We start from the raw sequence: 25,212 nt of genomic DNA on the forward strand, positions 1-25,212 counted from the left end.
CCAACATTAGCCGCCTTTAGCTTAGCGGTGGAGACGTGAAGTCATGTGACCGTGCTGTAGTTCCTTTATAGCCCAACATTAGCCGCCTTTAGCTTAGCGGTGGTGACCTGAAGTCATGTGACCGTGCTGTAGTTCCTTTATAGCCCAACATTAGCCTCCTTTAGCTTACCTCTGCAACACTGCGTAGGTTGTGTCACCCTCTGAGAGGAAACTCCTTTATCTTATCCTCCTTTACTGCTCATACTGATTTCCTTTATTTCCCAGAATGCCTTTCCACAAGCTTCAGGTAAACAACCAATGAGTGGTAATGATCCTAAATATAATCAATTAGCACACAGAGACAACAGCAAGGCTAATATATCTTATACAACTATTGGCTGCTGAGGGGTGAAGCGCTCTGAGGTAAAACAACGATAGAAAACGTAAAGTATTTTCAGTCTCTCTGCAGGTTCACAGAGGAGAAGCTGCAGCGTGTTGGCCGTGCAGCAGACCGTGCAAACACAACCTGCACACACTCAATCACACACCAACACCTGACCCAGTTTGCAAGAGGCTGGTAATGAGTGAAACCCAGATCATCGTGCAGTCCAGCAGCTCATTACAGCTCCTGTTGGGCAAGAACGCTGCAGATTACTGCTTCTAATGATGCATCTCTTCTGTGGTCGGATCATCTGTAGGGACACAGGTATCGTAGATGACCAGTGACAGATTTCCCTGCTGACAGTTTCCTACCGTTCCTCTGAATGACAGCAGGTTTCATGGTAAGAAATGCAGGGGAAGCTGCAGAGTAAACAATGTGCGGTGCTTTCTGAGGAGAGAAACGCTTCTGACATGTTTGCTAAACCTCGGAGATGCAGCGGACGGGTTTGAGTGATGGCGGGTTGTTGTCGGGTCTAATTTGCATAGAAGATATTGTTCATTTCGTGCCAAGGATGCTAAGTGAGCAGCATGCGAACACATGGAAGATGCACGGCAGATATGACCGGGGGGGGGGGGGAGCAATCAAACTCCACATGAACATGCAATGTTTTCTATACAACCCCAGATGGTGATGGCATGAATTTAGAGAGTGCTTTATCCAGTCTGCACATCGCTTTAGTCAGCTTTCATCCACGTGTACAGAGGCTGCACGCACGGGCTGTTGTGTCAATCATTTCAGGGCAGTTTTAAAGGGTTGGGATCGAACCGACAATCATCCAGGGGCCTAAAAGAGACGAGTGTCCACAGCCTGTCCTAGACTGTGGAGATGTGGTTTCTATGAATGCATCGTCTCAGCGCCTTCCCTCATCACACACCTTGACACATCGACGCACCCCTGCAGCCCGTCTGCTCATCTTCCCCGACCACGCGCAGACGGAAACACATCCTTATATACGAGGCTATTCCTGGGGCTCTTCCTCCCTATCTGAGGATCTGCATGAACTGTCCCAACAGTCCGTACTGAACTAGGGAAGAGGGGGTTGGCGACGCTGACACTCAGAGAGCTGGTTTCTTTAAACTCAAAGCGACTCTAAGTGACTTTGGAGCAGCTGTGTCTGTTCGGACTGTGGGGTTGGGTTTTTGATCGAGACTGTTTTAAGTTGTCTGGAGCTGTGCTGCTGCCAGGACTCTAGAAAGAGATATCTTTAAGGTCATTGAGACCTATCCTGGTTAAACACATCCATATCAGCCACAATATATACAATACTTTATATTTCTTTATTGATTACAAGCTGTGCTTTCTGAAGTCTATCAGGGCAGTTCTACAGACCTACATGCACCTATGGAAAAATCAGCCCTCATACTTTAAGAAGAAAGGTAAGAAACTGGAGCAGGCCCGACCTGGTTCAAGCCGTAAGGGAATATGGAAAAGTTACAGCACATATTTACTTGTGGTTGGTTGATATTGTAGTATAGTTGATGGACTCAAACATATCTTTTAGTCCAGGTTGAGATAATAGATTTCAGGGATTTAGGAGATGTTTCTTCATATCTGGAGCTCTGACTTCAATGCATTCAACTCAGCTCGTCCTTTGCAAGACATCCACAAATGCATCCTGTACTAGGCTTCAGTGTTCTCCATCCTGTGCAATGTTTTCTGTCAGCTTCTGCAAACCTCTGATGCCATGTCGATCACTCTATAAAGAGGAATAGGATATTGGTTGTGGGACATCCCCTGCTGCTGTCCCTGCATGAGGCTCTAAATAAAATACAGCTGCAGGAATGGTTCAGTATGCATGTAAAGTAACACACAGGAAAGATTGCCTGTGCCGCTGCAGGCTGTCCTCTCACACCAGAGACATGAGCGGTGTAAAGAAATCCGTCCCAAACCAAAATGAGTTGTCGATATTTCTAAACAATAATGCCAAAATGATTAAAAATCAGGAGCAACTGAAGTGTGTTGAGTGCAGTAACACCTCTGCAACCTTCCTCTGTCCCAGCAAAGACCTTAAGGTCTGTATTTTATAAGAGATTAACAAAGCAAACGGAGAAATCGGGGCAAAATCGGAGGAACGGTGTTTTGTTAGTGAGTTTTAATGTCAGCGTGAATCAGGAACAGTTTAGTTAGCGTTCTCCATCCTGCGCATTGTTTCTGTCCTCCTCACTGTCCTCTTGTTTCCTCCTCCCTCTCTTCCCTTTCCTTTCCTGAATTCTCTTTCCACTTCTCGTCTCCTTCACTTCATTTCTAATTTCCTCCTCTGTCCTTCTTTCCTCGCCTCTTCTTCTTCTTCTCTTCCTCCTACTCCTCCTCCTCCTCCTCCTCCTATCATCTTGATTTTCCCTCCTTCCCTCTTCCTTCTTCCCTTTTCCTTTCTCATTCACTCACTTTGTACTGTCTTCTTTCCTATCATCTCCTCTCTACTTCCTTCTTGTTTCCTCCTGTTTCATCCTTTCCTCTGTCCTCGCCACACGCTCTCCGTCTCCTCCTTTCTGTCCTCTTGTTTCCTGCAGCTCTCCTCTCTTGTCGTCTCCTTCACCTTCCTTTTTCCTCGTAGTGTTTCCTTCTCATCTTAATTTCTTTCCTCTCCTTCCTGTCATCTTGTTTCTCCTTTTCCTTCTCTCCTTATCTCCTCATTCTTCATCCTTTCTCCTTCACTCACTTTCCAATCTCTTCTTTCCTATCACCTCCTCTCTACTTCCTCCTTGTTTCCTCTTCTTCTGCTCCTCAGTGTTGGAACACTCCCCCTGTATTTCTGTGGTGTTCTGCTGTAGATAGATGGACACATCCTGGTCAGTCACTCTTTAAAGAGGAATAGGATATGGGGTGTGGGACGTCCCCTGCACGAGTCTCTAAACCAAATCCAGCTGCAGGAATTGTTCAGCATGTAAAGTCTTTTGAAGCAGCGAGTCTCTCTGTCCTCCCCAGTGTCGTCCTCTTCATGTTCCTCCTGCCCTCTGCGGCTGCACCAATCACGTCTTCCTCTTCCTCCTCCACGGAGCTCAGCATTTGCATTTCAAGGCCTGAAGACGCGTGTCATTGAATTTCATGAGGCTGCGTGGGGCAGGGGATAGCTATGGATCAGGTGTGTTTCCTCTAAACCCCGGGGATTAAAGCTCAGCCTCTGCATGCTTTTAAAGACCCTCCTCTCTCACTGTAACTCTCTCCGCTATCTGAAGCCTCTGAAGCTACAGAGGAGGTGAACTCCACCCAAACAGGAGGGGGAAACTGAGCATGATCACAATCAAAAGAAAACCAATATTTGACATTTTCCAGGAGTTCTTTAAATGTGTTTATAAAGACCAGCGGTCTGAGGTTCAGCTGGTTCCTGTTGTGTCCGATTAAAGGTATAAACTGACCGTAGCACTTTAGAAAACAAGAGCTTGTGTCTGTTCTAGGTGGACTTCAGCTGGATTGTGGTTCCAGTCATTTCAACCACACTGGAATAAAAAAGATGCATTCATGCATATATCCATATAAATTCATATCCTATAGATGCAAGTATATGGAGCAGCAGCTCAGTGTGGCCTTCTGGGACTCATCTGATGGAAGAACTCCAGGAATAGATGGAAAATAAGGATGGTTTAGTTTAGTCTGCAGACCATCCAACCCGAGCCCACAGGAGGAGTGGAGTGGTTCAAGGGTTTTAAGGTTTGATATAGATCTCAGTGTCCCGTTGAATCCAAAGACAGTATGCATGTAAAACATCCCAGTAGTCCGGCACAGATAAACGTCTCTTTGGACTCGAAAGGAAAAACCAGACTTAAGGAAGATTTCAGGGTTCAGATTATGGAAAACAGCTTTGAAGTCACAGAGGATACTGTACGTTAGAGCAGTCCTGATCCCACAAAGATCCTGATCTTGGAGGAATATAAATCCCCGTTTCGTCGACATAGAGGCGAACATTTGCATTTGAAACATTCTGAGTAAGAAACTGCAGTCGGAGTGTGTTTTAGTGTCAGAAAAAAGGCAGACATTTTGGCCTTGAAGCGAGAACACACTCCTCAAACAAGCAATTTGCAAGCCTCAAATATTGAATACAGTTCTGAGTGTGTGTGTGTGTGTGTGTGTGTGTGTGTGTGTGTGTGTGTGTGTGTGTGTGAGTCAGACTCTCTGGTTATGTTTGGCTCCAGCTCTCGGGGCCCGTCTGTCTGCAGGATTACGGTCCTCCGGTGCCAGCAGCCTCTCCACACACACCTCGTTCATGGCGCTGTGTCATACTGGTGTGTGTGTGATGGTGTGTGTGAAGTGCAGTCTGAAGGAAAGCACTTGACTCCGGTCTGGAGAGCTGTTGGGTTAGATGCACAGGTTTTCTGCTCAGGGAGTAAACACCTGCTCCTGTACTCGCAGTATTTCCACTCCTTACTTCTACTCACCACCTGTTCCTCTCCCTTCCTTCTTGTTTCCTCCTCTATCCATCGTTCCTCTTTCCTCGCTTCACGCTTTTCGTCTCCTCCTTTCTGTCCTCTTCTTTCCTCATCCCTTCATTTTCTTTATTACATTCCGTTCCTGAATTCCCTTCCCATTTCTCTATTCATTTCATTTGTAATTTCCTCCTCTGTCCTTCTTTCCTCTCCTTCTCCTTCCTGTCATCTTGATTCTCCTTTTCCCCTCATTCCTTTATTACCATTACTTTTCCCTTTTCCTGTCCCCTTCACCATCTTCTTTCCTATCATCTCCTCCTTCCTCCTCGTTTCTTCCTCAATTCCTGTAATCCTGTTTCTCCTGTACTTCCTCCTTCCCTCTTTCTGTCTCCTTTTTCTTCCCTCCTTTTCCCCTCATTCCTTTATTCCCCTTCGTCTTCCCTTTCCTTCCTCCTTCACTCACTCTTCAGTGTTTTCCTTCCTATCATCTCCTCCCTACTTTCCTCCTTGTTTCCTCTCCCTCTGCTCCTCCGTGTTGGAACGCTCCCCCTGTATTTCACTGAGTATCTGTGGTGTTTCTGCTGTTGACGGATGGACTGATTAGCGGCTCGTTCATCATAATTATGTGACGTCTGAACATCGGAGAGGTCACTCCTCCTCAGCCGACCTGCCAGCAGCTGAACACGCAGCTCAGAGCCAAGAGCAGCGAGCGGCAGCCAAACCATTCCTGTTCATCTCTCACAGAACCAGGATCAGACCGAGCTCACTAACCAGACCAGACCAGACCAGACCAGACCAAACCAGACCAGACCTGCTCTCTGTTAACCTTTAAACATAAATTACACGATGAGAGAGACGCACAGTCTTTAGTGTCCCCTGGTCTCCAGCTGTGTGCATCTCTCTTTAGTGTCCCCTGGTCTCCAGCTGTGTGCGTCTCTCTTTAGTGTCCCCTGGTCTCCAGCTGTGTGCGTCTCTCTTTAGTGTCCCCTGGTCTCCAGCTGTGTGCGTCTCTCTTTAGTGTCCCCTGGTCTCCAGCTGTGTGCGTCTCTCTTTAGTGTCCCCTGGTCTCCAGCTGTGTGCGTCTCTCTTTAGTGTCCCCTGGTCTCCGTTGTGTTGGAGCTTCTTGCAGCGTTTGGTTTCTGCAGCTTATAGTAAACTGCTCATGTTTCCTCTGCTGAATGTTCTCTAGATGCTGCATGTGTTGAAGAGCTGCTGCAGATGTTCTGCATGTGTTGAAGAGCTGCTGCAGATGTTTCTGCATGTGTTGAAGAGCTGCTGCAGATGTTTCTGCATGTGTTGAAGAGCTGCTGCAGATGTTTCTGCATGTGTTGAAGAGCTGCTGCAGATGTTTCTGCATGTGTTGAAGAGCTGCTGCAGATGTTCCTGTATGTGTTGAAGAGCTGCTGCAGATGTTTCTGTATGTGTTGAAGAGCTGCTGCAGATGTTTCTGTATGTGTTGAAGAGCTGCTGCAGATGTTTCTGTAGGTGTTGAAGAGCTGCTGCAGATGTTTCTGCATGTGTTGAAGAGCTGCTGCAGATGTTTCTGCATGTGTTGAAGAGCTGCTGCAGATGTTTCTGCATGTGTTGAAGAGCTGCTGCAGATGTTCTGCATGTGTTGAAGAGCTGCTGCAGATGTTTCTGCATGTGTTGAAGAGCTGCTGCAGATGTTTCTGTATGTGTTGAAGAGCTGCTGCAGATGTTTCTGCATGAGTTCTGATTTGAGTTTCTATATCGGCATCCTCTCTGAAGCTTCAGCGTTTGAGTGATCTCCCCCCAGAGAGGAGAGCTGGTTGCTGTCAGCTAAACAGAGAGGGGGGGAGGTCAGAGGTCTGCTCCTCACCCCAGAAACAGAGTGGCATCTGGGGGAGAGAAAGCCCACAGGAGAGGGAGGATCATTCATCCATGACAGAGGAGAGAGGATGGAAGAGAGTGGCCGAAAGGAGGGAAATAGTTGAGTTTAAGGAGAAATGAAAGAGGAGAAAGTGATGGCAGGAGGAGGGAAAGAGTATATGGATAAAAAGTGGGGTTAGGAAGAGGTAAAAAGAGGTGGATGCAGAGGAAAGGAGATGAGGAAGAACGATCAGAGAGAGGAGAGGAAGGATGTAACAGAAGGAAAGGAGACAAGATGGTAAAGGAAAGGAGGTGAGGATAGAGGAGGTAACAAGTAGGAAGAAGAACAGGAAAAAGGGAAGAGAAAGAAGACAATGAAGAAGATGAAAGAGGAGAAGAGAGAAAGCTAAAAGTAAATAAAGTTGAGGATGGAGAAGAGGAAAGGAGAAAAAAGGAGGGTGAAGGAGACAAGAGATGAGGAGATGAGGAGATGAGGAGACACCAAAGTGGAGGAAACATAAGAACAGAGGAGGAACAAGGAGAGTAAGTAATGTGGCATCTCTGTGGATGTGAGGTTTGAAGGGAGGAGAGGAATCAGGAGGAGGAGAGGAACCTATACATTATTGATGGGAGGAGCTGAACACCAAAGGGAGGAGCTTCAAACAGAGTTATGGGTGGGGGGGGCAGCTCCCCTGGGTCATATCAGAGAGCACGAAGAGGAGGAGGTTGCATGTGAAGCTGCTGTCCTTCACTTCATCATGACGTGCTTTGTAAATGTCCCACTGAAGCCCACCACGGAGCTCCACAGGAGGCCTCTCCTCCCAGCACATCCCCCTTCAGGACAACTGAGGACTCCCACACCCCCACTCTGTGCAATACAACTCCCATCACTCCAAACACTCTGATTTATAACATGTGCATTATTAACAACAACAATACAACTGATATAAAATAATGACTTCTAGTCGATTGGCTCCTTCTTAGGGTGAGTATGCTGCTGTGTTGATTATGTGGGGTAAATAAAGTCCTATATAATCCTATTGATGTGTCAACAGTACTTTAAAATGTCCCGCAAAATTATTAGTATTATTTTTAATAAGGACTTCAAGTTCAGGAACAACTAGAATATAGAGGCTTTAAATTCAGATGTGGTAAAATTGACAAAAACAAGATGTATTTATTATTGTTGTTATTGTTGTTGTTGTTGTTGTTTTGGTTTTATATTTAGAGTACATTTAGAGAAAACTTCAGTTTATATTTTTGTGTTTTTGGAGCTTTATATTAAACCTTTACATTTTATCATATTTACATTTTTAATATTTAAGTTTGTGTGTTCATGTTTTCCGGTTACGATGAGAGCAACTAAACTTAATTAAAAGCTCATTTTATTTGTTTAAAGTGTTGCAAATCCAATCAAATGTAGATAAAGCCGCACATTAATAAACGATGTGAAATCCAATCTTTCTGTGTGCATAACATCTGGCAGTATTTACGAACAAGACAGATAATAAAGAGAGGAGTACTTCTGTCTCGCTGTGTGCTTATTGTGAATTATGTAGTAATAACTGTAAGGCAGTGCCATTAACAGAAACCCGTCGTCAGACAGAAGCCAACGACAGCCGAGGATAAAACGAGATGCAACATGAAGACGTTTAGAGACGCGTACAGATATTGCGCTGATATGCAAATGAGACGTGCAGATGCTGATGGACTGATGTGTTTAACGCTCGCAGTAAAGTCAAGGTCAGCATCAATCAGACGCTCGGGAGCGCAGAGCGGTACGCTGCAGCGGGGGATCATAAAAACAACATTAGGTAACCGTATGATGCAATGAGAGGGGAATAATGCAGATTTATGAGTGTGTATCTGTGAGGGAAACGCTCTGACAGATGTTTAATAATGATCCGCTCCCAGGAACAGAGTCAGGTCGAACTTCAGTGGATATCAGAGGAACAAATCACAGCCGAGCAAAGAGAATATTAAACTAAATCAGAACTTATAAATAAGTAGGCGGCAAGATCAATGGATATTGATACTAAAACAAAAGTATAGGACCAAACTACAGCTGAGATACAAAGAGTATTCAACAAATAGTATAGAGCGAAAAAACAGGCTCCAACTTCATGGGTATTGGAGCAAACCAGGGCTGGAACTCAATGCAATATTGGACTCACAGCAGGGATGCAACACCACCAAACCCCGGCTAAAATACACAAGAATAATGAGCTGTTTTAGGGCTGAAACTACAGCTGAGATACAAGACAATATCGATCAAATATAGGATAAAATCAAGATCAAACCGAGGCTAAAACACAATGAAATATTGTTCTAAAAGCAGGGATGCAACATCAGTGGATAATCAAACAAACCAACAATTAATGAAATAAAGGAGGACTAATACATCAATAGATATTGGACCAAACCAGAGCCAAGATACAAAGAGCATATTCATCAAAGTTGTAGCTTAAACACAAGTGAAAAACGGGCTCCAACTTCATGGATATTGGAGCAAACCAGGACTAAAACCCAAGGAAACATGGGACTCACAGCAGGGACGCGACATCGGTGGATATTAGACCAAACCCCGGCTGAAATACAAAGGAGTAATGAAATAAATCAGGGCTGGAACCAATCGATATTTCATCCAAACTAGGCCACAACATTAAAGGATGTTGCTCAAAGTTCGGACTTAAAACACCAGATCTTATCCGCTCAAACCAAGGTCACACAACCATATATTATATTTGAAAGGGACAAAAGTAAGGCTAAAACATCCAGAGGTATTGGACCAAACCTCAGCTGAAATACAAGAGAATGATGAACCAAATCAGGGCTGAAATCAATGAATATTACAACAACAGAACTCAATGGATAATGGAGCAAAGACGGGCTGGAATAACGTATGACATTAAATATTGGACTAAAAGTAAGGATTCAACATCAGTAATCGACCCAACCACAACTAAAATAGAAGAGAATATTGAATAAAATCAGGGAAGAAACAGGCCACGACATTAAAGGATGTTAGGGCTAAGACACCAGACATTATCTGCTCAAAGCAGGACCAAAACCCGGTCAAAAATTGGATGAAATCAGGGCTGAAACATCGGCATCCAAGTACACTTCCACCTGATGAAGGAGCTATAGAAAGCATGATGATTCCTTGAGAGAGGCGTGGATGTTTGTGCAGAATTCAAGGCTCTCGGACAAACATTTCTCCGGGCCTTATTGATCAAACTTTGGTTGCCACTAACTACACTACAGTGGATTCTGGAAGTCTTTTCTCTGTCTCCGCGGAGAGTGTGTCCCCGCTGTGACCTTGCAGCCGCTGCAGAACAGCTGTGATTAGGCCTCAAGGTCGAGAATCGCAGGGACGGATCCCCGACAGACACGACTTCCACAGGAGTGAACCTTCGAAATGCAACGCTCGAGTTTCTGCTTGAATGTCCACAATTACAGGTACCAATAATATACGGGGGATCGATAACACTTAGAGGGAACGATTGCAAGACCCAGCAGGGAAAGAGATGCAACTGTTCTGCAGAAATGTCATAATCTGTGTTCAGCAGGATGCAAACAACCCTAGACAACAACAACTCATTTACAGAGAAAGGCTTTCAGAAAACAAAGAATATCCTCTCAAACAACAACCATTTGGTCCAAAGCAGAGCTAAAACATCAACTAAGATACAGGGGAACACAATCCCAATTAAGGGCTGAAACATCAGTGGATTTTGCACCAAACTAAGGCTAAAACCAAAGAATATTCTGTATAATCAGGGCTAATCTACCACCAAATTGGACCAAAGTAGGCTTAAACAAACCATAGATATTGCACCAAACCTCAGCTAATAAATCCAGAGAACAGTACAGAAAATCAGGGCTGAAACTCACACTATTACACCAGATGTAGGCTCAAGAACACAAGTCCTTCACAGGTATGGAGACAGATACATAGGGTTTAATATTTAGCAAAGACAAGGTGTATTTTAAATATTGTTTGGCCATTTCTCAGACAAAACCCTCACCTCGATGTCAGAAGAGGCCCTATTTCCTCTCCTCTAGTGATCTCTATACTTTTTGGTGCATGTAAATGGTCTGCAGAGGCTAAACTCCTCTATATAAACATCAACACGTCACAGAAGAGCCACTGAATACTCATCTGAACCTGGAGAGGAGCAGGATTTCTCCTCTGACATTTAAAGTCAAATGAATGAATCAGAAGAGGATGCTGCATTAAGATAATGATATTTGGAGAGTGTGGACTTCTGCCAAGGTGACACCAACACTATATGTTTACGATAATCCCTTTATTTAACGGCTTCTTCCTCGACCCACGATGCACCCTGTCACTATGCCTCATTTAAAATAGTTTGTCCTTAATCCCTGCTGACAAACAGACCAACAGAGGGACCACAACATCACCGCATTGGAGGAAATAATCACTAGTTGTTTGTGTGTGTGTGTGTGTGTGTGTGTGTGTGTGTGTGTGTGTGTGTGTGTGTGTGTGTGTGTGTGTGTGTGTGTGTGGGCGTCCAATGCTGTCATGTGATTGTGTTGATTATCACTCGTCTCTCCTTCACGGTACTCCTGCTCCTGTGTCAGTCGTGATTTGAAACACACAAACTATTTCCCTGCGATCTATCTCAGGAACGTGAAGCTCCTGCCGGGTAATCAAAGCAACAGAGAGAGAGAGGAGGAAACAATTTGAAGGACGAACACACCGTAATAAATCCTCCCAGAACCATCGCTCTGGTTTCTGCAGGACTCATCAGGAACCATCGATCGCTCGCTCCCACCAACTTTCATCTGGGCTCCGATCGGTATTAATGACGGACCAGACGGGCCTCTCTGACGGAGGAAAACCTTCAAATCAAATGACTCTTTTTCTTCTTACGTCTTGAGTATATATAAGAAGGATAACTTCAACCAAACACACACTTACTTTCTCCCGTCTTCACCTTCCAACCTCTTATTAATTAACTCGGCAGCCGTTTGGAGAGGAGCTAAACCCATCACAGCGCTGACAGCCCTGAGTGACAGTCAGACTCACTGTTCAGACTTCCTGTTGTTTCCAGAGGTGCATCATTAAAACCGCACCGCTGACAACGGTCTGCAGCAATCCAGAGAGCCTCGGTGACATCCAATCTGGCGTCTAATTAGCAAAAATATCAATTAGAATCCGTGGAGGCAGAGTTCAGTGTGTGGGAGGACGCCGAGCCTCTCTGCTAATTGGGCTTTTGATCAAATAACTGCAGGATGTGCACGACAGGCTAGGGATAAACGACGAGGAAACACAGGGAAAAGTGAGGGTGATTCATACAGGTGACGGGGGAGGAAGAGGGGAGAAACCCAGAGGGAGACAGGGAGAAATGTTGGATTGTTAGGGAGGGAGAGAGACACTTCTAGTCCAGACACAATACTCTTGGGCTCAGGCTGAGCTTCCTGGGTTTTGGCGCCGAATGAAGGGAAACTACAAGATGATCACACTTCAGTCCACCCTCTGCTCAAGATCATCCAACAGATTACGGTACCACTCTACAATCACACCGCCCTGACAGAGGGAATGTGTCGTTAGGGTCGCCTACAAATGTTTACTGGGTTTGTTTGTATTCGAGTGAGTGTGTGTGTGTGTGTGTGTGTGTGTGTGTGTGTGTGTGTGTGTGTGTGTGTGTGTGTGTGTGTATGCCTGCCAGAAGTATCAGCTTTTCGAGTGCACAAACAAAACTGTTGCAGCTAGTATCTAATCACACACACACACACACACACACACACACACACACACACACACACACACACACACACACACACACACACACACACACACACACACACACACACACACACACACACACACACACACACACACACACACACACACACACACACACACACACACACACACACACAGAGAGCCATTAGCAGAGGGCTAGGTGTTAGTGGAGGTGTCAGACAGCCAGATGAGGTCTGAGCGGCTCTCGTTGTTTCCCGCCTCATTTCCATCCATTACTCGACGGCCGAGGCTCCAAAAACTCATTTTGCTCCATAAGAGGGTGGAGCGCCTCGTCCAATCACAAGAGCCCAATCAATTCATGCTTCAAACACACACACTTGTTAACTCAGACAAGAACTAATGGATGGAGGTCGGGCAGATTTTCAGACAAGAATTGCTTTGGTGATTTTTGCAGGAAGTAAACAAGACATTTTCCGTATGTGTGATCCGTGTTCTAGCACACGCCATGAAGCAATTAAGTGAGGGTTAATTAGTGAGTCACACACACAGATGCATGCATTCATCAGCTAATGACTGAGCGCATGTGTTACAGGGTCGAGTGTACCTCTGCAGTCTGGGGTGATTAAATGGAAGTGAGCCCCCTCCAACACGATATCAAACCTTCTTATCCGGCGCCAGAAACCCGCGCTCGGAGCACAAAGAGCGGGTTTTAATATTCCATTATTGGAGCCATTAGGATAATTACAACCCTGATCTGACTGCGAGTCCTTCACTCTTTATCCCCCCCCCCCGACCCGGTTTGACTCCCCTGAAAGATGGCAGAACGTGGATGAATGGATTAACCAGCAGCATGTTTTAGAGAGGAGGCACACGGTGAGGTGGGAGAGGTTCAGCCCGGGTCAGAGAGACACTTCATCCTCCTCTCTGTGCGGTTATTGGGCATATTTGGGTTTGCTCTGTTGGAAACAGCGAGCTGTCCCATTAACACACACACACACACACACACACACACACACACACACACACACACACACACACACACACACACACACACACACACTCCTGTTTGAGCCAGAATCCAGCCGGCACTGGCAGCTGATAAATGTCGGCGCTTGCTTTCTGAGGAGGAAATAAATAATTGTAGTTTCCTTTTTAAAAGCCGCCGAGAACTGAAGGGAACACATTCAAAGAAAGACACCTTCCACATGTCTGTCTCTGAGATGCAGTCAGGAGACCTGTCTGTCTCTGAAATGCAGTCAGGAGACCAGTCTGTCTCTGAGATGCAGTCAGAAGACCTGTCTGTCTCTGAGCTGCAGTCAGGAGACCCGTCCGTCTCTGAGATGCAGCCAGAAGACCTGTCTGTCTCTGAACTGCAGTCAGGAGACCCGTCCGTCTCTGGGCTGCAGTCAGGAGACCTGTCTGTCTCTGAGATGCAGTCAGGAGACCTGTCTGTCTCTGAGCTGCAGTCAGGAGACCCGTCCGTCTCTGAGCTGCAGTCAGGAGACCTGTCTGTCTCTGAGATGCAGTCAGGAGACCTGTCTGTCTCTGAGCTGCAGTCAGGAGACCCGTCTGTCTCTGAGCTGCAGTCAGGAGACCCGTCCGTCTCTGAGATGCAGTCAGGAGACCTGTCTGTCTCTGAGCTGCAGTCAGTTGACCCGTCCGTCTCTGGGCTGCAGTCAGGAGACCTGTCTGTCTCTGAGATGCAGTCAGGAGACCCGTCCGTCTCTGAGCTGCAGTCAGGAGACCCGTCTGTCTCTGAGCTGCAGTCAGGAGACCCGTCCGTCTCTGAGATGCAGTCAGGAGACCCGTCTGTCTCTGAGCTGCAGTCAGGAGACCCGTCCGTCTCTGGGCTGCAGTCAGGAGACCTGTCTGTCTCTGAGCTGCAGTCAGGAGACCTGTCTGTCTCTGAGATGCAGTCAGGAGACCCGTCCGTCTCTGAGCTGCAGTCAGGAGACCTGTCTGTCTCTGAGATGCAGTCAGGAGACCTGTCTGTCTCTGAGATGCAGTCAGGAGACCTGTCTGTCTCTGAGATGCAGTCAGGAGACCCGTCTGTCTCTGAGCTGCAGTCAGGAGACCTGTCTGCCACCTTTGGTACTAGCTTCCTGCAGATACATACTCTAAGAACAACGTCTGGTTGAGAAGAGACAACAAGACATCGATGGTTAGCTAACATATGGAATGCCAAATGCAAGTTGAATCTAATGTGGTTTTTCAATCACCCTCTTCACCACTACGACAGATTGTGTTTTGTGGAGCGGTTTGGTTTGGTTTGGTTTGGTTTGGTTTGTCTTCCAATGTTCATCCCATTGTGACTTCCTTCTGGATCCCAAGGAGATATGGTGTCAAAGATCTCCGTACTACTCGCTTAAACTAAACATATAAGTATTTAAATGTGATGCTATTCATCTCAAACCTGTGTACAATATTCACAAACACCTCTTGGTCTGGTGAATGGGTCTCAAACAGTGACACAGAGCTTGAGAAATTCTGCCAATCTTTCCAACACACTTCAGCAAGTCCCCGCTGGGATGGAGGTCACAAAGGAAGGTGCGGAGCGTTCAGGAAACGTTGGAAAGAGACTTCCCACGCAGAGGGATTGGATTTGCAGTAGAATATTTGCAGGTCATCACAGGGTTGAATCACTACAGGTCTGCAGGTCTTACCTATCCCTTAAGAATGGATTTACCAGATAAACAGACCCGGTTCAGGGGGGTGGATGTGTTCTGTGGTTAACAGGATAATGATGGTTGTGCTCTGCACTTTAATCTATCGTTCGGGAGCCCGACAACATGTTGGCCCTCAGAGCCAACTTCAATCTGTCAGACTTGATGACGGCCAGAAACGAGATGTGCTTGTAGCTGGAAAACCGTTGATAGAAAGCTTTAGAGAACTTTGAGAGCAGGACACACACACACACACACACACACACACACACACACACACACACACACACACACACACACACACACACACACACACACACACACACACACACACACACACACACACACACACACACACACACACACACACACACACACACACACACACACACACACACACACACACACACACACACACACACACACACACACAGTCTGCATGGTTGACTTGAATACAGCAATCATTCGCTCCGACAGGCTCCAACTGGAACCACTATCATGTCATCAGTAAACCCGGACTGGGATCGCTTGGAGTCGTGCAGTGTGCAAAGCTGTTGGAGGATGAAGTGATCAGAAACACAGAAATGAAGATCCTAAACATGGATAACAGACCTGTTGCACATCCCAAATATGTCCACTGGTGTCTTTAGCTGAAACTGCATTGAAGTGGAAGAAGCATTACCCTTTATCTTTGCAGTTTGTCACTCTCTAGACTTCCTGAACAGCCGGGTGTTCTTAATGAGGTCCCCTTGACCTCGGGTGCAGTACTTTACAACCCTTTCTGGCTCTGCAGATGAAGAAGGCTTAACAAATCCAAGGCTAAACTGGTTTTATTAACTGGTGTTGATGGAGTGGGTACTTCTGCTTGAGGGTGGCACTACAGGGAGGTCATTGGGTCGCAAAATATTGGGAATCAACAGGAACGTGAATGGAAACTGAGGTCAATGCTCATTAGGGTGGGACGACGTACTGGGCATCAGTACATCCAGTGGAGTTCGAGTGTGTGAATGTTGACCCTACCTTCCAGCTGTCCTATAGGGTCCAGTGTGATGTCAGAGTAAGGGGTATTTCAGATGATTGCCACAGAATAACATAACGATCCCTTTTTAATGAATTATGAGCTGAACTTAATCCTAAAACCTCTCGTGTAATGCCGTCTATCTCGTGGTTTTGAAACAGAATGCTTACTAAACTTACTACTACATTATTTGGTCCATTTGAGCACGAAAGAAAAGCTAACCTGTGGTGATGTGTTGGAGCGAAGTCGGCCTAAAACAGTCGAACCAGGACCGAAGTTTCAGAGCTGAAGAGAAGAAAACACAGAATGGTTTCAAACCACAGCGCCTCTAATTGCTAAGATATCCTGCTGTATAGTCAGAGATATATCGGACACTTCACTGAGAGAACATGAACTGTAGTGGTAGATACAGATTTAATAAAAGTGTCTCCCTCTCGTCTCCCCCTCGTCTCCCCCTCGTCTGCTCCACTGAAGACGTGTCTCTGGCGTCTAACCAGCCGTCACCCCCCACTTCCTGCTGTGAGGACACACAGTTTAATTTCCTGCTCTGACGGCATAAATAATTAGCGCTCATCAGCCCCTCCGGATGGGACTTGAACCCCCGTCTTTTTTACACATCTCCCACCCTGATGGCATTTGAGTTCATCCCGCAGATCCAGTTGACTTCCTGCTGCCCTTCCTCGTTTAATTTCCTCTTCTTTTGTTTGTCGTCACAATGATTTTCTTTTCAAGGCTGTAAATGAATTCATTCTGTCTTGTTCCACATTATTTCCTCCGGCAACATTTCTTCCTCCTACTCCTCTTCCTCCTCCCTCAGCCTATTTATTCCTCTTTCATTCATCCCGTCCTCCTCCTCCTCTTCCTCAGCTGGGTTTTTAATGAGCTTCCTCTCGTTCCCGCTCACTGTAAATAAGCAGCCACCCTGCTGAATCGCAGTCTGAGGCCAAACCTTAAATAAGCTATCATCGCCATGAACTCATTTTCACCCAACACACACACACACACACACACACACACACACACACACACACACACACACACACACACACACACACACACACACACACACACACACACACACACACACACACACACACACACACACACACACACACACACACACATTGATAATATCGGCCTAGTTGCTGAATCTCACACACACACACACACACACACTCAGGCAGGACATCTAAAGTTGGAGGGTTATAATTGGAGTGTAGAACAACCAAAAACTGCTTTGTTCAGCTGTGTGATGTCATGTTACACACACACACACCCACACACACACACACACACACACGGCATGAAAGCAAACACACTTGTCGCAGGGAGCTCCCGTCCTTCACATCCCCCCGCCTCCCGCTCTTCACTAAACCCTAACCCACCATTTAAAACCCAGCACCGTTTACTTTATCCCTCGACTCGTTTTAATAAGAGCCGGAGAGAGTTTCCCGGTGCTGAGACGAGCAGACGGGCACTGAAAGCTTTTCTAATCGATGGAAACAGTGTCTTTAAACCTTTCCCTGCTGGCAAGAGTTTGATTGATGGATGAGTCGAACAATACCCCGGCTACCCTCTTCCAAACAGTTTGCAATAAAGGTTTCCCAGATGGTTCAGGCTAACAAGTGGCTCAATTTACCGCTTTTTAATGACAATCTTTGTCTTTCTGACTCACCATTAACCCTTTCTACCCATCTATCGTTCTTCTTTACCTTCTGTTGTCCATTTCTAACTCTGTATGTCCTTCATATGCTGTGAAAGACCTGTACCAGTCAATGTGACCCTTGGTTATTCCTTTAATGATCCGGTGATTCACCATTAAGTCAGCCCTTTAACCGTTCCATTAGTCCTCAAACAATTCAATCAGCCCTTCAACCTAATTTCCACTTGTTTTGAATTCCCGCCTATTTGTTCAGAATGATCACTTTCTTCCTTTTCAAAATTCTGTCGTTTTTGTAAATTTCGACTTTCCAAAATGTGTTCCTATTTTCTCATTATTCTAACTCATGTGGCCCTAATCATCTTCTTTCACAAATTCACACTTTTTGTCTCCCAATTTTTTCTAATTGTTGACTTTCAAATCTTGACTTTTTCCAACAAAAATCATAATTTTTAAAAACTGGAAATTTAGAAAAAAATCAGAAATTGAAAAAAGTCGAAAAGTTCTAAAAGAAAATGAATAGAAAACAAATGAGACAAAATCTCACGAGTCCCCTGCAGTACTCCAACGTACCCCCAGGGGTCTGCATAACCCCGTTTGAGAACCACTGCTCTAGCTGTTGGTCCTTCAACCTTCGATCCCTCTTTCAACCATTCTCACAGTCCTTCTACCATTCAATCCCTTAACCATTCATCCAGTCCTTTATTCAATCCTTCAACAAATGATGTCCGTCTGTCCGTCCTGAGTAAGCTCCCAACATCCATTTAACCCCCAAACACCTCCACCGCCTCACTTGTCTGTATTCCCATCTCCATCTCTTTGACCTCTCCATCATTCCGTTGACATGCCTATAACTGATATTCCATCCCATATCTGCCTCTCGACCTCTCCATCAGTGCTTCCCACCCATTGTGTCTGCCCTCTGACCTCTGCTCTCTCCCGTGTGAAGAATGAAATGAAGAAATCAGATGATGCTCTTCTCCTCCTCTTCCTCCTCTTCCTCCTTCTTCTCCTTCTCCTTCGTTTCCCTGCATCCAGATTGTGTTTACATGATAAGGAGTTCACCATCTGAGGTGTGGTAATGAGCCGCCTCCGCTCAGGACAGAAACTGATTATATAAGCAGACCAAGAAACAAGGCTACTGTGTTAGCGCTAAAAATAACAGAGGACTGAGGAGGGAGGGCTGGACCCCTCTGACCTTAAAAACGGCCCTTGGGGTTTCTGGATGTCTTTTTTATAATATAGCTGACCTCAAGTAACCTTCCAAGTGTCTCTAAATATGGCATGTTGCATCATTTCTCATTTTTCACACGTTTAAAAAAAAAGGCCGTTTTGAAGAAAAACTGCAAAAAGTAACAAAATTTAAATATTTGTATAAATGTCAAACATTTCTGGATATTTTTCTGTATTGACTCATAAGATTTTATTATATCTTAAAACTTATTTTATTTAACTTATTTAATCAGATCTTTTGGGGATTGATTTTTTTCATTTAATCAGATTTCAATCATTTCAATTCCCTCCATTTCACTGTGTGTGTGTGTGTGTGTGTGTGTGTGTGTGTGTGTGTGTGTGTGTGTGTGTGTGTGTGTGTGTGTGTGTGTGTGTGTGTGTGTGTGTGCAGAATACTGGGAGCAGTGGTTCAGTACCATTATCTCTGTTGAACTAGTTGAACAGAGATAATGAGTTCTTAGTGTTGTTCATATACATGACACCCTGTTATCCTATTGCCACACACACACACACACACACACACACACACACACACACACACACACACACACACACACACACACACACACACACACACACACACGCGCGCACGCGCGCACACACACACGCGCACACGCACACGCACACACACACACACACACACAGTTGAAAAGGAGTCATTTTGCAGGTGAAATTAAAGATGAATATCAGAACATGGAATATTCTGGATAACACGGCGGCACACAGACATCAGAGAGAGCTTACGCTGCGTCTCTGTATCCGTCCATCTCAGATATCAATATATAGAAAACATGAAGAACATCAGCGGCGACCACAACACGTCCGCAAACCGCAGAAACTCTGAGAGCATGTCAGGTAAGGATCTTTGTTAAAGCCTCAGTCAACCAGCTGACGTCTACAGGATAACTCACAGATTCACTACATTTAGCTTTCACCCAGAGAGACTCACAACAAGTGCCAAAAACATAGAGGATCAGACAGAACCACAAGGCCGGATACATTCTCCTACCAGAGCTGGAGCTGCTGGGTTAGTAACAAGCTCTATGCTAACTCTATAAAGTGCTTCTTCTTCTTTTGTGAAATGCGTGCTAAGATGGGGTGTTTAGATAAATGAGGTGAGGCTCCAAAGTGTTCTGTTTTCTGATGTTAGTTGGTTATATTCCAATGAAAATGTAAGGAAACCCTCTGAGATGCGACTCAAAATAAGATGTTTTCAAGAGTCTTTGAAGGATGAGCGGTCTGAAAACAAGAGCCTGTATCTCACAGCACGGTTCCTTCTTAAGTTATTAGGTGTTATATGAAGTGTAAAGACATGTTAGCTTACAATAAGTGCATCGAAAACCTAACTCCGAACATCAAGGAAAGGTCAGATATATTCACTTCAAGCAAGTCCTGCCATTGCTAGAGTCGGTGGGTTTGTTACAAGGCCTCAGCAAACAGTGCTTTTTATTCGGTTTCCTGATCTGCCGAGTTCCTGATGTCAATGGGCAGCTCATTCCACCAATCAGGAGCCAGGATAGCAAACGGGAGTGTCTTTGACGGTTACCTGGGTCCCACTCCTGCAAGCTGATTTGCTGACGCTGAGCAAAGTACATATGATGGATTGTCTGGGTGTAGGAAGGGGCTGACCGCCTCACAGCTCAATAGACCAGTGTCTTGAACTGGCAGCCAGTGACGGGAGCGGAGGAGAGGTGTGGGAGAACTGGGGGAGGTTGAGGACTAGATTCAGCAGCTAATAAACAAACAGATATTTATATACCGATGATTCAAACACGGCAAGGCGTTGGATTGGACTCTGTTTCCTCACATCTTTCAATAAAACGCTCCCTTTTGTTCATATTTGTCGTTAAATAACATTAAATATTGAGCTTCATATTTAATTATAATGCATCTTTGATAACCGTCTGACTTTAATGAGCCCTTACCTGGCTATAAACTCCTCACTTCCTGCCTTAATGTGAGCTCGACGTTGCCTTGAAGGCGTGTTGGAGGCCGATCCTGAGATGTATACCTCCTCCTCCTCAGACAGGATTAGATGCTCCAGGGTGGAGGAGAAGGAGAACAGTAATTATGATTTGATATGTTTGTTAATTTGAATGTTATATGTAATATCCTCCTCCCGTTTCACTTAAGTATTAATTCTAGCTCCTAGTGGTGTGATCAGCCTCACTTTCAGGGGACTTCAGCCGTTGTTAATGCTGCAGATTACTGCTCTAACGTCAATAAAATATGCCCATATTCACTCGGAGGGTTTAATCAGTGTGAAGCAACACGAGCAGCTCTGAGCCGCCAGCAGAACCTGCATTTAACATGAGGAGCAGATCAGAGCTCTGTTCATGAACCGGCTCTCTGTTAATTGGGTCTCTATTAATTTAGCCAAAAAGAAAAGTTATGCACATCGTGATTTTTCTATATTTCAACAGCTTTGAGTAATCCCATAAAGTTGGATCTTTCTTTTCTAATTTAGCAGCTGGACTTTTCTCAGAGTTCGTCCCGTATACTTCCTATTGAGTCGACTCAGAAGCTGCAGCAGTGGATGTTGAATTAAAAACATGTGCTGAATAAAGAGTTGTTAATTCTGCACCACAAACCTCTACACACCGGACCAGCTGGAACCCACAAGAACTAACACACAAGACAGAAGCCTGTTTTTCTGCTCTTCACATTGAGAATGAAGCTCACACTAAAGCAGTTAAGAGACAAGATAACATGTTCAGTCGGGACCCAAAATCCTGCCTAAATCTCCCTAAAACAGAAGATCACAGCTTTCTCTGCTTTCCACCTCCATCAAAGAGGCTTTCATGTTTATGACGGAGAAAACAACAAACTACTCGACCGGTTTTAATTAAACGAGGTAAAAGTGATTTAATACAAGCTAAGGAAGAAGCCATGTAAATGTGGCGTGGATCAGAACCATGCAGAGGTTGAGCACGTTAGTTTTACACAGCTTGGGTGAATAGTTCTGATTGGTGGACATTCCGGAGGTTGTTACTATCCGATAACAGACTGTTGCTAAGGACAACAGACTGTTGCTAAGGAGACCAGACTGTTGTACTCGTGAAAAAGAAAGTCTTGTCGTTCAAACTGAATTCAGACGTTTGGACCAAGAGATAACTACATGGTCAGTAACCCTGAATACGGGCGTTGGTTGAATCAATTACACACATCTGAAAATGTTGTAGCTTCATGAAACCAGTAATGTGTCAGCATGATGCCAGCAGTGTTCCATGGCCTGAGATACACAGCGTTTATCTGAAGTGGAACATAAGAGGCTGAATCCTGGCTGTTTTTTGATTTGTCTTGAATTCAAACTTATTTCTCCAGCTGTCTTGTATCCGTGCAAACAGCACAGCCTCAGATGTTATAGCGGCGCTGCAGAGAGATGTTGTTTACTTGTAATTTCACGCTGCTTTTCTAATATTTGTCTGCTTGCAATACAACATGGTGCAGGTTTGAGAGGCGCAGAGATCAATATGTGTCTTTGTAACAATCACACGAGAAACAGGAGCCAGAAAATGAAGAAGATATCAGAGTAAACTGGAATATAAGCCATTTATTTCTCCCCTGTTCCTCTGACTGCACACTTCATTTCTCTCTTTATGTTTGTCTTCCAGCTCTCATTGCCTCTTTTCCATCTATTTCCCTCCTCTTCCTCCTCCTCTTCCTCAAACTCCCCCGTTCTGTTTCTCTTTCCGCCCCGAGTCTCTCGCTCTGACCTTGAAATGAATAGAGAACGCTTCAGATAGACGCTGATGGGAAATGGAATTGAAATGTTGTGGAGTCAAATTCAGAGGCGAGGGGAGAGGAAAGAAGAAGTGAAATAGGTTATTAAAAAAGTAATGATTCCGGCTTTCAGAGGGGGGAAGATGTTCCAACTTTACAGAGCTGCTAACGGTGGCTAACAGGTGCTAACGAGATACAATGGCCCCAAACCTCAGGAGGAACGTGCTGCAGCTTCAAAGGATGCAGATACAGAAACTCACATCAGAACTCCTGCAGAAACATCTGCAGCAGCTCTTCAACACATGCAGAAACATCTGCAGCAGCTCTTCAACACATGCAGGAACATCTGCAGCAGCTCTTCAACACATGCAGGAACATCTGCAGCAGCTCTTCAACACATGCAGGAACATCTGCAGCAGCTCTTCAACACATACAGAAACATCTGCAGCAGCTCTTCAACACATGCAGCATCTAGAGAACATTCAGCAGAGGAAACATGAGCAGTTTACTGAAAGCTGCAGAAACCAAACGCTGCAAGAAGCTGCAACACAACCGAGACCAGGGGACACTAAAGAGAGACGCACACAGCTGGAGACCAGGGGACACTAAAGAGAGACGCACACAGCTGGAGACCAGGGGACACTAAAGAGAGACGCACACAGCTGGAGACCAGGGGACACTAAAGAGAGACGCACACAGCTGGAGACCAGGGGACACTAAAGAGAGACGCACACAGCTGGAGACCAGGGGACATTAAAGAGAGACGCACACAGCTGGAGACCAGGGGACACTAAAGAGAGACGCACACAGCTGGAGACCAGGGGACACTAAAGAGAGACGCACACAGCTGGAGACCAGGGGACATTAAAGAGAGACGCACACAGCTGGAGACCAGGGGACACTAAAGAGAGACGCACACAGCTGGAGACCAGGGGACACTAAAGAGAGACGCACACAGCTGGAGACCAGGGGACACTAAAGAGAGACGCACACCGCTGGAGACCAGGGGACACTAAAGAGAGACACACACAGCTGGGTCTCTGTTTGGTGTCCCCTGGTCTCCAGCAGCTATCAAAGTGTCCGTTCAGGCTCCATTTCCCCTGGACAGATTTGTTTTCCATCTCAGAAGAGAAAGAACCCATTTACACTAACGGTGACCAGTACGATCTGTGCCACTGGGCCCAGGTTTGGAGGTAAATAAAGTTGGAGTTTCTGAATAATGATCTGTCTCCAGACGTAACGCAGCGTTGTCCCCTCTCCCCTCTCTCCCCACATCCCTCTCACACCTGTGTGATCCCGGCTCTGAGGCCGAGGTAATCAGACATGTGAAAACGCCGGCCGTCAGGAAACAGAGGAATAAAGGCAGCGTGGGGGGGGCGGTTCCCACCCAGCTGATAATGGGATGGCTTTAGTTGTGCAGGAAGCTGTTTCTGAGAACAATACCAGTCCACAGTCTCCTGGGAAACAGATTGATGGAAACCTGATGAATGTACTCACAAACCAGTTCGTCTGAAAGCTTTATACTGGTGCCATTATTTACCCTCTGTCCCACATCTGTGCTTGTTAGATTTGACCTGTTTTAACCAATGTTTGGATGGTTTTCTGGACCATTTAGCAGTTAAAGTGCTGTGTTTTTAATATGGGTGTTAATATAACTGTATAATATATCAACTCTCTCCAATTCCAGATGTTCAATTCAGATTTATTTTAAATACTTCCTGCTTAGCAGCTGAGTGCCTTTCTCAACTTCCAGGTCAAATTTAATTCAATGTTATTAAATATAGCTGGCAGGTGGTCAAAGGAGCAGATTTAATTCAATAATAATATAGTATTGAAAAGATAAGAGCAATGGTTTTAAGAGTCTCCTTCATTATGATCCGAAGATGGTCGTTTTTCTCCTCATATGTTTTGAGTTATCATTTCCAGCGTTGATCCCAGTGATGCAACACCACGAGAGGTGGAATAAGCCCCCGTTATCTTTTAACAGAGGAGGTTATGTGCTGTTTCATTCGTTTTCTGATAGACATCGATGACTGCAGAGGAAACGGTTTTGATGGATGCATGGTCCAGGATTTCGTTGGAGAGAAACAGCTGGTTCTGAAACCTCTGCAGAAGAGGAGACACCGTGTAGAGCAGGACGTCAACAACGCATTCCCTCAGTCTCTTCTACGAGTTCAAGGAATGTTACGCAATGAATAAGGATTTCAAAGCAGTATTTTATGTCTTTTACGTTCACATTAACTATACAGTGTTGCAGTGTGGGAGGACTTACATTTTTATTAGCGATATCTTTGCTATGTGATAAAAAAAGCTCAGTTTTTTAAAACAGAACAAAAAGTACATTAAATACGAGCTGCAGCTGCAGCTGGTTGAGGTTGTGTTCTCTGTTAACGATCCTTTTCTTGCTCTGCTATAATCTCTGAACACGCAGAGTAGAAATGCCAATTATTCTCATTTATAAGTCAATTAAATCTGATTTACAGTGACTTTGTTTGCATGATGCCTTCAAAGCACCAAAAGGCAGAAGTAGAAGCAATATATTGCAAACAAAGACAATAACAGCCTTCTC

Source organism: Eleginops maclovinus, chromosome 10 (assembly GCF_036324505.1).
Source record: "Eleginops maclovinus isolate JMC-PN-2008 ecotype Puerto Natales chromosome 10, JC_Emac_rtc_rv5, whole genome shotgun sequence".
Taxonomy (NCBI): Eukaryota; Metazoa; Chordata; class Actinopteri; order Perciformes; family Eleginopidae; genus Eleginops; species Eleginops maclovinus.